The following is a 13,455-nucleotide window of genomic DNA, read 5'->3' on the forward strand; positions in this document are numbered from 1 at the left end:
GAAGATAGTCCAAACTTGCACGTACATCTTTGCAGGTTTAACGTACCTTTCAATTATTGGAGAATCCAATGCCTTTTCCAATATCTGTAACATCCCCAGCCCGTTAGGGTTAGGTTTGTTAATGATTTTCTTACTTGCAAATATCCATAAGGTTTATCAACTAAACAATACTAGTATAACAATGAATGCATGAAAGTTTAGAATATCATGTCTAAAAATAATAACTAAACTGAAATATTCTTGTTTAACAGAAATATGTCTCACAACGAGATAGATATCCTTATTAAAATAAATCTATCAATTTCTGAAAGAAAACTGTGCCAACGCACTTATTAACTTGACTAATATGAAATCATAAGAAATCCTAAATACGCCTGCCCCTCATTCCGGCGTCCTAGTGCAGCCTGGTCACCACCTGAAACAAGAAATAAAAACTGATGAGCCCAAAGGGGGCCCAGTAAGTGAAATCCACAACCATGAGCAGTTTTACTCCTTGTCCCGTTTTGAAAAATGGAACTCATAACTACATATGTTCCCAGTATATTTTTAAAGTAAACAGAAAGCAATTAAAATATATTTTCATCAGTAAAATTTATGAGTTTTTATCTCATACTAGGGCCTATGTATACTGTTACCCCCATATACTAGGGTTGCGCGGTCCTTGCGACCTGGGATGAGATACTGTGGCTGCAGCCCCGTCCCCTGGCCTGCCGATTAACTCTGGGTGCACTCAGCATGGGAAAAATAAAACTATGATGGAACCACCTTCTGGCATAGCCTCCTTCAGCGGTTGAGCCTCCATCCTTAGCATCGGTACCGAGCTTTTCTCTTGTTTCTCTTGGGCCAAAAATACACTCCTCCCTACATGTGCCCTCATTTTATAACATTCTTTTCTCATTGCTTGTACTTCTCTAGGGCAACATGTAGGAGGGTTTATGATCATTGTCTCAAAATTCTCTTTATAAACATCACTATTTTCACAATATTTCTTTTTCTCAAACTTGTCATGCATGTAGCAAAATTCCATAATATAAACAAAATAATCATTTGCAATTGAAAACAAAATTGCATAAATAACATGACATGATAATTTTTATGGAAGGGATAATAAATTCACTTACCTCTTGACTGCAGTGAAATTTTCCTTTGACTGCTAACTAATCTCCTGAAGGAAATACAGACACATTACTACCCTCATACACGTCACCACAAAACATTCTACTACTATTATGAGTTGGCTTGCTAATAAATTGAGAATGAACTTACTTAGGTATTTAGGTATATCTTCTCATAAAATTTTCAGAATTTATTTTATTTAGTAGTACTCCTTTATGTATATATACTTTAAGTTCTTTCATACTATATATATATATATATATATATATATATATATATATATATATATATATATATATTTACACTGCCCACTACCCCATCTATATATATAGGTGAACAACTTGAATACCATATATATATATATATATACACGTCCGTTAGCATGTTATGTATATATATATATATATATACATAACTTTACCATGCGTGTATATAATATACAGCACTACTATATATATATATATATATATATATATATATATATATATATATATACCTTGAATCATTATAACTATAGTGAACAATCAGACGTATATATATTTGAAATCCTTCAACTCATTATATATATATATATATATATATATATATATATATGTAGCTGCACGTTAGGTGTAACAAGAAGACAATCTCTTTCCCATTACAAGGCTACACGGCAACCAAGGTAAAATTCTGAATTTGACAAAACACTAATGCTCTCCATTAAGTATATATATATATATATATATATATATATATATATATATATATAAGAAGAAGAAGGAAACAATATGTGAGGCAAAAAAAAAACATACCTGACGCACAACAGGGCAGGGAAATTCTTTGTTTTTTTTTTCTTCCTTTCTCTCTTCCTTTCTTGGTGTGCGGCAAGAGTTTGTTCCATACCATTATATAGGCTTTAGAAAAGAGATAGAAAATAGGTTTTGAGGAGCTTAGGGTTTTTATTTTTTTAAGTCGGTGCCTAGGCTTTCCATATATATATATTTTACTCTTTTATTTTATTTACTTATTATTATTATTATTATTATTACTATTATTATTATGTATTATTATTGTATATTTTTAATTCGTCCATTCTCATTGTTAACCTAAGCCAACCCTTTTTTTTTAAAAATATCTACGAGTCAACTAAAAATACTCTAAAGGGACTTAGGATTGTTACAATCCTCCCCCCTTATAAAAATTCCGTCCTCGGAATTTGGTGAACAACTAACCCACTAGCCATAGGGAGTACCTGATGAGCTAGAGTTGCTTTGAGGCCTGTCAGCTTTCACTCAAACAGATACGGGTACTTCTCCCGCATGCTCTCCTCCAATTCCCATGAAGCTTCTTCCACGGAGTGGTTACTCCATAAGACTTTCACTAAAGAGATAGTCTTGTTCCTGAGGACTTGTTCCCTTCTATCCAGTATTCTTGTCGGTTTCTCCTCATAAGTCATGTTGGATTGAATCTGCAGGGGATCGCTTTCCAATACATGTGTGGGGTCTGGTACGTACTTCCTTAGCATGGATATATGAAATACATTGTGAATTCCTGTTAAGTTTGGTGGTAGTGCCAAGCGATATGCCACCGTACCAATCTTCTCGAGAATCTCGAAGGGACCCACAAATCTGGGGCTCAGCTTTCCTCTTCTTCCGAACCTCATTACTCCTTTCATAGGGGCGACCTTGAGAAAGACCTTTGTGCCGACTTCGAATTCCAGTTCTCGTCGTCTAACATCGGCGTAGCTCTTCTGTCGACTCTGAGCTGCTGCTAATCTCTGCTTAATCACTGCTATCTTCTCACAGGTGTCTTGAATGATCTCTGGTCCGAGTAATTTTCTCTCTCCTACTTCGTTCCAATATAATGGCGACCTACACCGCCTCCCGTACAAGGCTTCATAGGGTGCCATCTCAATGCTAGCGTGATAGCTGTTGTTGTAAGCGAACTCTATCAATGGAATGTACTGGATCCAGCTTCCTTTGAAGTCCAAAACACATAGTCGCAACATGTCTTCCAAGGTTTGAATTGTCCGTTCAGTCTGTCCGTCTGTTTGAGGGTGAAACGCTGTGCTGAAGGTTAGCTTTGTTCCCAATGCTTCCTGTAAACTCCTCCAAAATCTAGAGGTGAATCTTGGATCACGATCCGACACAATCGACACAGGAATCCCATGTAATCGTACGATCTCCTTGATGTAGAGCTCGGCAAGTCGATCCATACTGTAAGTCATCTTGATGGGTAGGAAGTGCGCAGTCTTAGTCAACCGATCAACAATGACCCATACTGCATCTTGGCCACTAGGAGCTCGAGGAAAGTCTGACACAAAATCCATCGAAATACGTTCCCATTTCCACTCAAGAATAGGTAGGGGTTGCAAAGGTCCCGCAGGTCTCTGGTGCTCTGCCTTAACTTGCTGACAAGTGAGGCATTGTTCTACATACCGTGCGATATCCTTCTTCATTCATTTCCACCAATAATTTCTACGTAAATCCCGATACATCTTGGTGTTACCTAGATGGACTGTATATAAGGACTGATGGGCTTCTGACAAGATGACTCTCTTCAGTTCTGCATCCTTGGGAATGCATACTCGGTTGCGAAACTTTAATATCCCATCTCCACCAATGTGAAAATCCGATTGTACCCCTTTTTCAACTTCTTCACGGCTTCTAATAATTTCGTTATCTGATAACTGAGCGGTTCTAATTTGCTCCATTAAGGTTGGCTCCAAGCTTAGGCTACTCATGTAAGACTGGATTTCTCCCACCATCATCTCTACTCCGGCCCTCTCCAAGTCAAGGAGTAGTTCCTTTTGCATGGTGAACATGGCAGATACGCTGCCAACAATAGTTTTTCTACTGAGAGCATCAGCAACTACATTCGCCTTCCCTGGGTGGTAGTTGATCATACAATCGTAGTCCTTTAGGAGTTCCAGCCAACGTCTTTGGCGCATATTGAGCTCTTTTTGGGTGAAGAAGTATTTCAGGCTTTTATGATCTGTGTAGATTTCACAACGCTCCCCGTATAAGTAGTGTCGCCATATCTTAAGAGCAAAGACTACCATAGCAAGCTCAAGGTCATGAGTCGGATAATTGCGCTCGTAAGTCTTCAACTGTCTCGAGGCATAGGCGATTACTTTCCCTTTCTGCATTAGTACGCAACCCAACCCTTTGTGTGAGGCATCACTATAAATTACAAATCCATCCGATCCTGATGGGAGAGTGAGGACCGGTGCGGTGACTAAACGTTGCTTCAATTCTTGGAAACTTTGTTCACACTCCTCCGACCACTGAAATTTTTCGTTCTTCCTTGTAAGTCTGGTCAATGGTGCTGCCAACCGAGAAAACCCTTCAACGAACCTCCTATAATAGCCGGCAAGTCCCAGAAAACTTCGCACCTCATGGGCATTCGACGGCCTCACCCAATTGACCACCGCCTCAACTTTTCCTGGGTCTACTGCAATTCCATCCTTGGTAACAACGTGCCCCAAGAACGCCACATTGTCCAACCAGAATTCGCATTTCTTGAATTTCGCGTAGAGTTGGTGTTTCCTCAAGACGCTCAACACCGTCCGCAAATGCTCTTCATGCTCCTTCCAACTCTTTGAGTAGATTAAGATGTCGTCAATAAATACCACCACACACCGATCGACAAGCTCTCGAAAAATTCGATTCATCATATCCATGAAAGCTGCCGGAGCATTAGTTAACCCAAAAGGCATGACTAAGAATTCATAATGCCCATACCTTGTTCGGAACGCCGTCTTTTGTACATCCTTCTCTTGAATCTTGAGTTGGTGATAGCCGGAACGAAGGTCAATTTTTTAGAATACCTGTGACCCTTGGAGCTGGTCAAAGAGGTCATCAATCCTCGGTAATGGGTATCTATTCTTGATTGTCACTTTATTCAGTTCCCGATAATCGATACATAGTCTCATCGACCCATCCTTTTTCTTCACGAATAGGACCGGTGCTCCCCATGGAGAAACACTAGGGCGGATAAAACCCTTGTCCAGAAGTTCTTGTAACTGATCCTTGAGTTCCTTGAGCTCCAACGGTGCCATTCTGTACGGAGCCTTGGATATGGGTGCAGTGTTTGGTAATAAGTCAATGGTGAATTCGATCTCCCTGTTCGGCGGTATCCCTGGCAACTCTTCTGGAAAAACGTCAGCAAATTCTCGTACTATAGGTATTTCCTCAAGCTTGCATCCTGATTTTTCTTCTGTCACGCAAGCCAAGTATCCTGAACACCCACTTCTCAGTAATTTGGTCGCCCGTAGTGCAGATATCAATTTGATTGTGCCGGTATTTTGATTCCCCCGAATCTTGAACTCTGCTGCTCCCGGTGGTCTAAACACAATCTCCTTGTGGAAGCAGTCCACGCAAGCATGATACATGGATAGCCAATCCATGCCTAAAATAATATCAAACCCGCTCATCTCAAAGATAACGAGATTCGCGGGCATGACATGGCCTTCAACTAAAATAGGACAATCCTTAACTACTAAGGTGCATAAAATTGTACTCCCTATCGGTGTAGCAACTGCTAAATTCACATCTAAGGCTTCAGACTCCAGACAGCAGGCTTTAACAAATAAATACGACACAAACGAGTGTGTTGCCCCTGAATCAAAAAGAACAGAAGCTATACCAGACGAAATAGGAAGAGTACCTGTTACTACGTCGTTTGACGCCGCTGCATCGCTTGGTGTCAAGGCATATACCCGAGCAGGTGCCGTGGTTCTCTGTCCCTCTGAGCGGTTCTGATTGGCTTGGTTGTTGGCAGGAGTCCTACAGTCTCTCACGATATGTCCAGGTTTCCCGCACTTAAAGCAGCCTGATTGCCCGTAGAGGCAATTCCCACTATGCATCCTACCGCACTTCTGGCAGGAAGGGCATTGCTCGCCCCCTCTTTGGTTATGGAATTGCTGAGGTGTGTAACTCCTCTCTACTGGTTGGTTAAGTCTTCTCTTATTGGCATGGAATGATTGTCCCCCTGAGCGGTTTCCTTGCGGTGCAGTTCTCTTCTTCTGATTAAAGTATTCCGAGTTCATTCTCTGTGTCCGCTCAATTACTGCCGCCTTGTTGATCAAATCTGTCAATTTGCAAATCTCGAATCCCACAATCTGATTCATGATGCGCGGCTGTAACCCTCGTTCAAACTTTCTTGCTGTGAGCTCTTCTGTGGACACCAAGTAAGGCGCGAAGCGAGAAAGTTCAATGAACTTGGCAGCATATTACTCCACTGTCATTGATCCTTGAATCAAATCTGTAAATTCCTGGGCCTTGGCCTGTCGAGTAATTTGAGGAAAGAATCGTTCCAAGAACGCCTCCTTGAAGTCCATCCAGGGAATGATTGCTCCTAGTCATTGTTGCAGGTGTTCCTTCTGAGTGGTCCACCACTGTTCAGCTCCCTCAGTGAGGTAGAAGGTAGCATACTTGACCCTCTGTTCTTCGGTGCAGTTCATCACATCCATCAGCTTCTCTATTTGTAAGACCCAGTTTTCGGCAGCTATTGCGTCGGGTTGTCCATCAAAAACAGGAGGGCGTTGCCGATTAAAGTTTCCGAAAGTACACCCTTTCTGCCCTTCACTGGATGTTCCTCCCTTGGTATTGGTACCCATTGCCAGTAAGCTCACAAGTTGCGCCGCCAACGCAGTCAAAGCTTCCGGTTGTTGGTTGGCAGTGGTGTTTCCTCCGTTCCCAGCCTCGTTGCCCTCGGTATGACCCTCCTCAATGTTGTTAGTACGACTGCGAGTCGGGGGTGCCATTGCTCTATGACCGAGGTAAAAGAGAAGAAAATAATAAGCAATTAGAATGTATTCATGTACTATCTATAAGTGACTACAAAGACAGACTCTACTTGGCCGGAATGTGGCTTCCCATTACCCCACTACTTCTATCAATAGTTCTAATTCTTAAAGTCTACAGAACCTTATAACCTTTGCTCTGATACCAAAATTGTAACATCCCCTGTAGCGCCCCGAAATTTTCAAAGTTATTTAAACATATTATTTTGACGATGATGTTATTTTGATATCCATTTTAGCCTATGATTTTAATTCTGGGGAAATTTATGATATTACAGAGAGTGGTAATTAGATAATGGTTATTGGTTAAATAATAGGATAGTAAATGGTAAGAAAATTATAGATGGATACTAGTAGGTAAAGATTTATAGATAAGTACTAGTAGATGGAGATTTGTAGATGGATACTAGTAGATGGAGATTTATGGATGAATACTAGTAAGTGAAGATTTATAGATAAGTACTAGTAGATGGAGATTTATAGATGGATACTAGTAGGTAAAGATTTATAGATAAGTACTAGTAGATGGAGATTTATAGATGGATACTAGTAGATGGAGATTTATAGATGGATACTAGTAGGTAAAGATTTATAGATAAGTACTAGTAGATGGAGATTTATAGATGGATACTAGTAGGTGAAGATTTATAGATAAGTACTAGTAGATGGAGATTTATAGATGGAGATTTATGGATGAATACTAATAGGTGAAGATTTATAGATAAGTACTAGTAGATGGAGATTTATAGATGGATACTAGTAGGTGGAGATTTATAGATAAGTACTAGTAGATGGAGAATTATAGATGGAGATTAGTGGATGAAGGTTTGTAGATGAAGATTGGTAGATGGAGATGGTTTCCTATAAATAGAGTCCTCACCCTTCACAAATTTCACTACTCCTCTCCCTTCTCTTCCACATATTCTTCATTCTTCCGTTTTCTACTCGGTCTTTCTTCTTTCTGAAAGTGTTTACACGAAACAGAGAGAGAAAGGGCGAGACAAAGCGTTGCAAGAAAGAAAGAACACGAGAGAGAACGGACTTGAGAAATTAGTTTGAAAGATATACTAGTAGTGTTAGTCAGTTTGGAGCAACTAGATCCTTCAGACCACTTTAAGCTTCAGTCTAGAGGTAAGTAAATTCACTACCCCTTCTAAAATTACTTCATGTCATGCTATTTATTCATTCTTGTATCAAACTGTAAATAATTATTTTATTTACCTGTCATGGAGATATGTTGCATGCATGAAGGATTTCTAAAAGAATTATTTAGAAAGTTTCTATTTCTTTAAATGCTTTCTAAGTACACAAGTTTATATTTGGAAAAGTTTCCATTTTGAGAAAAGAAAGTTGAGAAATAATGATGATTATAAGAAAGAAGAATGATGATAAACCCTCCTACATGTTGCCCTAAGATGCATCAAAAGAAGTACAAAGAGAAGTACAAGAAATGAGTTAAATGTTTATGAAATGAGGGCACATGTATGGAGGAGAGTATTTTTGGCCCCAAGATAAGTAAGGATGAGAGGAGTTCGGTACCGATACTCGGATGGAGGCGAAACCACTGAAGGAGGCTATGCCAGAAGGTGGTATTCCATCAACATGACCGTTGAGTGCACCAAGAAAAGAGTTAATTAACGGTCGGGCATGGCTGAGGCCACAGTTCAGTGCCATGGTCACAAGGACCCGCAACCCTCGTACACAGGGGTAATAGTGTATATGGGCCCTAATATGAGAAAACGATAATATGATTTCAACGATGATATACTATGATGATTTTCAATGATGGTATACTATGATGAATTTCAACGATGATATACTATGATGATTTTCAAAGATGGTATACTATGATGAATTTCAACGATGATATACTATGATAATTTTCAATGATGATATACTATGATGATTTTCAACGATGATATACTATGATAATTTTCAATGATGATATACTATGATGATTTTCAACGATGATATACTATGTTGATTTATAAAGATGATTTATAGCGATGCATTATGATGATGATGTAATAGTACGTATATGCTACGGAAGATACAACCGTACATACATGTATTATTATTATGGCTATTTATTTGCGAAAACGATTATCAAAACTGAGAACAAGGAGCAAAACTATTTATGGTTGTGGATTTTACTTGCTGGGCCCCTTTGGGTTCATTCAGTTTTATTTCCTGTTTTCAGGTAGAAAGGATGCTGGAATAGGAGGCCGGAATGGGGACGGGAATAATTATTAATTTTCAAAGTCTTTTCATATCAGTGATTATAATAATATGATATTCCGCAACTAAAGTTTAATGTTTTCTAATTTCGCTTGTAATAAAATCTCTTGAATAATGTTTTATACATTTTTTGTATCCTTTAAAATCAAGTACTCTGATAGACCTTATAGATCTTTGCAAGAACTTTTGTTGTAAAAGAAGAAAAGTGGCAAACTCAGTCTTAACGGGCTGGGGATGTTACATCCCCAGCCCGTTAGGGTTAGGTTTGTTAATGATTTTCTTACTTGCAAAGATCCATAAGGTTTATCAACTAAACAATACTAGTATAACAATGAATGCATGAAAGTCTAGAATATCATGTCTAAAAATAATAACTAAACTGAAATATTCTTGTTTAACAGAAATATGTCTCACAACGAGATAGATATCCTTATTAAAATAAATCTATCAATTTCTGAAAGAAAACTGTGCCAACGCACTTATTAACTTGACTAATATGAAATCTTAAGAAATCCTAAATACGCCTGCCCCCATTCCGGCGTCCTAGTGCAGCCTGGTCACCACCTGAAACAAGAAATAAAAACTGATGAGCCCAAAGGGGGCCCAGTAAGTGAAATCCACAACCATGAGCAGTTTTACTCCTTGTCCCGTTTTGAAAAATGGAACTCATAACTACATATGTTCCCAGTATATTTTTAAAGTAAACAGAAAGCAATTAAAATATATTTTCATCAGTAAAATTTATGAGTTTTTATCTCATACTAGGGCCCATGTATACTGTTACCCCCATATACTAGGGTTGCGCGGTCCTTGCGACCTGGGATGAGATACTGTGGCTGCAGCCCCGTCCCCTGGCCTGCCGATTAACTCTGGGTGCACTCAGCATGGGAAAAATAAAACTATGATGGAACCACCTTCTGGCATAGCCTCCTTCAGCGGTTGCGCCTCCATCCTTAGCATCGGTACCGAGCTTTTCTCTTGTTTCTCTTGGGCCAAAAATACACTCATCCCTACATGTGCCCTCATTTTATAACATTCTTTTCTCATTGCTTGTACTTCTCTAGGGCAACATGTAGGAGGGTTTATGATCATTGTCTCAAAATTCTCTTTATAAACATCACTATTTTCACAATATTTCTTTTTCTCAAACTTGTCATGCATGTAGCAAAATTCCATAATATAAACAAAATAATCATTTGCAATTGAAAACAAAATTGCATAAATAACATGACATGATAATTTTTATGGAAGGGATAATAAATTCACTTACCTCTTGACTGCAGTGAAATTTTCCTTTGACTGCTAACTAATCTCCTGAAGGAAATACAGACACATTACTACCCTCATACACGTCACCACAAAACATTCTACTACTATTATGAGTTGGCTTGCTAATAAATTGAGAATGAACTTACTTAGGTATTTAGGTATATCTTCTCATAAAATTTTCAGAATTTATTTTATTTAGTAGTACTCCTTTATGTATATATACTTTAAGTTCTTTCATACTATATATATATATATATATATATATATATATATATATATATATATGTATGTATATATATTTACACTGCCCACTACCCCATCTATATATATAGGTGAACAACTTGAATACCATATATATATATATACACGTCCGTTAGCATGTTATGTATATATATATATATACATAACTTTACCATGCGTGTATATAATATACAGCACTACTATATATATATATATATATATATATATATATATATATCCTTGAATCATTATAACTATATTGAACAATCAGATGTATATATATTTGAAATCCTTCAACTCATTATATACATTCAACTCATTATATATATATATATATATATATATATAGCTGCACGTGAGGTGTAACAAGAAGACAATCTCTTTCCCATTACAAGGCTACACGGCAACCAAGGTAAAATTCTGAATTTGACAAAACACTAATGCTCTCCATTAAGTATATATATATATATATATATATATATAAGAAGAAGAAGGAAACAATATGTGAGGCAAAAAAAAAACATACCTGACGCACAACAGGGCAGGGAAATTCTTTGTTTTTTTTTTCTTCCTTTCTCTCTTCCTTTCTTGGTGTGCGGCAAGAGTTTGTTCCATACCATTATATAGGCTTTAGAAAAGAGATAGAAAATAGGTTTTGAGGAGCTTAGGGTTTTTATTTTTTTAAGTCGGTGCCTAGGCTTTCCATATATATATATATATATATATATATATATGTATATATATATATTTTACTCTTTTATTTTATTTACTTATTATTATTATTATTATTACTATTATTATTATGTATTATTATTGTATATTTTTAATTCGTCCATTCTCATTGTTAACCTAAGCCAACCCTTTTTTTAAAAAAATATCTACGAGTCAACTAAAAATACTCTAAAGGGACTTAGGATTGTTACAATATCTCTCAAACTTTTACAAACATTGCTGCATAGCCTGTATTGCCATATTCAAAATGTCTTACTTTTTTTATCCCGACAGTAAAGAACTGATCTGAGAGATCTTTTAATGAGGGTTGGTTTAGATAATTAAGCTCCATGTAATCGTTTGCCCTCTCGCGTCATTAATTTTGGTTTCTTATATATATATATATATAAAAGAAACCAAAATTAATGACACGAGAGGGCAAAAGATTACAGCTATTTAACCTCTTAAATTATTAGCTATTTTCATTTTAACTTCTTAAGGTTTAAAAAGTGATAAAATAGCTCTTCAAACTACTAACCAGTTGCAATTTGACCATTCCGTTAACCATTACCGTCAAATATGATGAAAAATTCAATATTACGTCATTTTGGCAAGATTAAACTACTAAAGAACCCTTTTGAAAAAAAAAAAAAATCAATTTAAAAAATGCCCCCAAAACGACATCGTTTTGAGGGGGAAAAAAAAAAAAACGATGGTTTAGGGGTGGCTCGCTGGCTACCCCATAAGCCATGGGGTGGCCGGCTAGCCACCTCCAAGCTTGTAGGGGTGGCTGGGCGGCCACCCCACACACCCCCAAGGCCTAAGGGGTGGTCGGCGATTGGGGTGGGTGGGCGGCCACCCCAGGCCTATTGGGGTAGCAGGGGCAGCCACCCCATAGGCCATGGGGTTGGCCGGCCCACCTCCATGGCCTGGGGTGGCTGGCGAGCCAACCCAACAGGCCTAGCCCGACCACCCCACAGGCTTGGGGGTGGCTCGCCTGCCACTCCCATAGCCTATGGGGTGGCCTGCAAGCCACTCTTAAACTGCCGTTTTTTTTTTTTTTTCTCAAAACAACGTCGTTTTTATGGGGCATTTTTTAAATTTATTTTTTTTATTTTTTTCCAAAATAGCATGTTAGTAACTTAACCTCAAAAAACGACTTTGTTTAGCATTTTTCATTCAATTTGATGGTGTTGACTAATGAAGTGATCAAATTGTAACTTTTTAGTAGTTTGGGGGCTAAATTATATATATCAACCTTAACTGTCGCTTCTACCTTCAGAGACGCTAGCTACTGTTTGTAGGTTGATTTTTGTTGTTATTATGCTTTTTCTTGTTTGACTGTCTTTATATTTTTGATATTTGCTTTTTTACTTCTGTTGTATTTCTTGAGTCTCGTGGGTTTTAGTCTCCGTATCATACTGTGTGTTTGTTCTTGTCGTGAAAACTTGTAATACCGGAAATAGTATTCTCTCTTCATCGGTTCTGCTTCGGATTTTGTCATGTTTTTCCTATTTTAACTACTTTTCGGTTGTTAATAGCTCCTAGTAGGAAACTGTTTTAGGTAGGGTTGAAAGATATGTTGAGAGTCATGGCCAGACAATGTCTGGATGCATCCCTTGCATTGGGAGTTCGATTAAAATTGAAGAATATTGTGACGATTATGCCCCTTTCTGCAACCCATATTTTAGTGCTTTTACTGTTTTATGTGTCCCCCGTTGGAAAGATCCGGTTAATTTTTGACTCATTTTTTGTTATTTTATTATATTTTTTGTATTGAAATTTTCGGTGTATTAATTTATGTACCCCTTTGTCAATGTTTGTTTTAAAAAATAAGAGTGAGGGGGATTAATTTTTTCAAATGCTCTTCGTCATCCAAATGACGATTTTCTGTGTGACATGCCCATGCGTCCACGTCCAGTGACACAACGTTGTTAAACTGACATAAAGGCGATTTTTTCTTGACCCACTTACTCAAAAAAATAGAACTATGGTCAACATGGTTTAAATTGGTACTGAGACTATCAAAACCCTATTTAGTCTAATCTAATATTTAATATTTATATTCTAATAATAGGAAAGTTTTAGATGGGAGA

The sequence above is a fragment of the Corylus avellana genome, chromosome 7 (genome assembly GCF_965113065.1).
Source record: "Corylus avellana chromosome 7, dhCorAvel1.hap1.2, whole genome shotgun sequence".
NCBI classification, from domain to species: domain Eukaryota; kingdom Viridiplantae; phylum Streptophyta; class Magnoliopsida; order Fagales; family Betulaceae; genus Corylus; species Corylus avellana.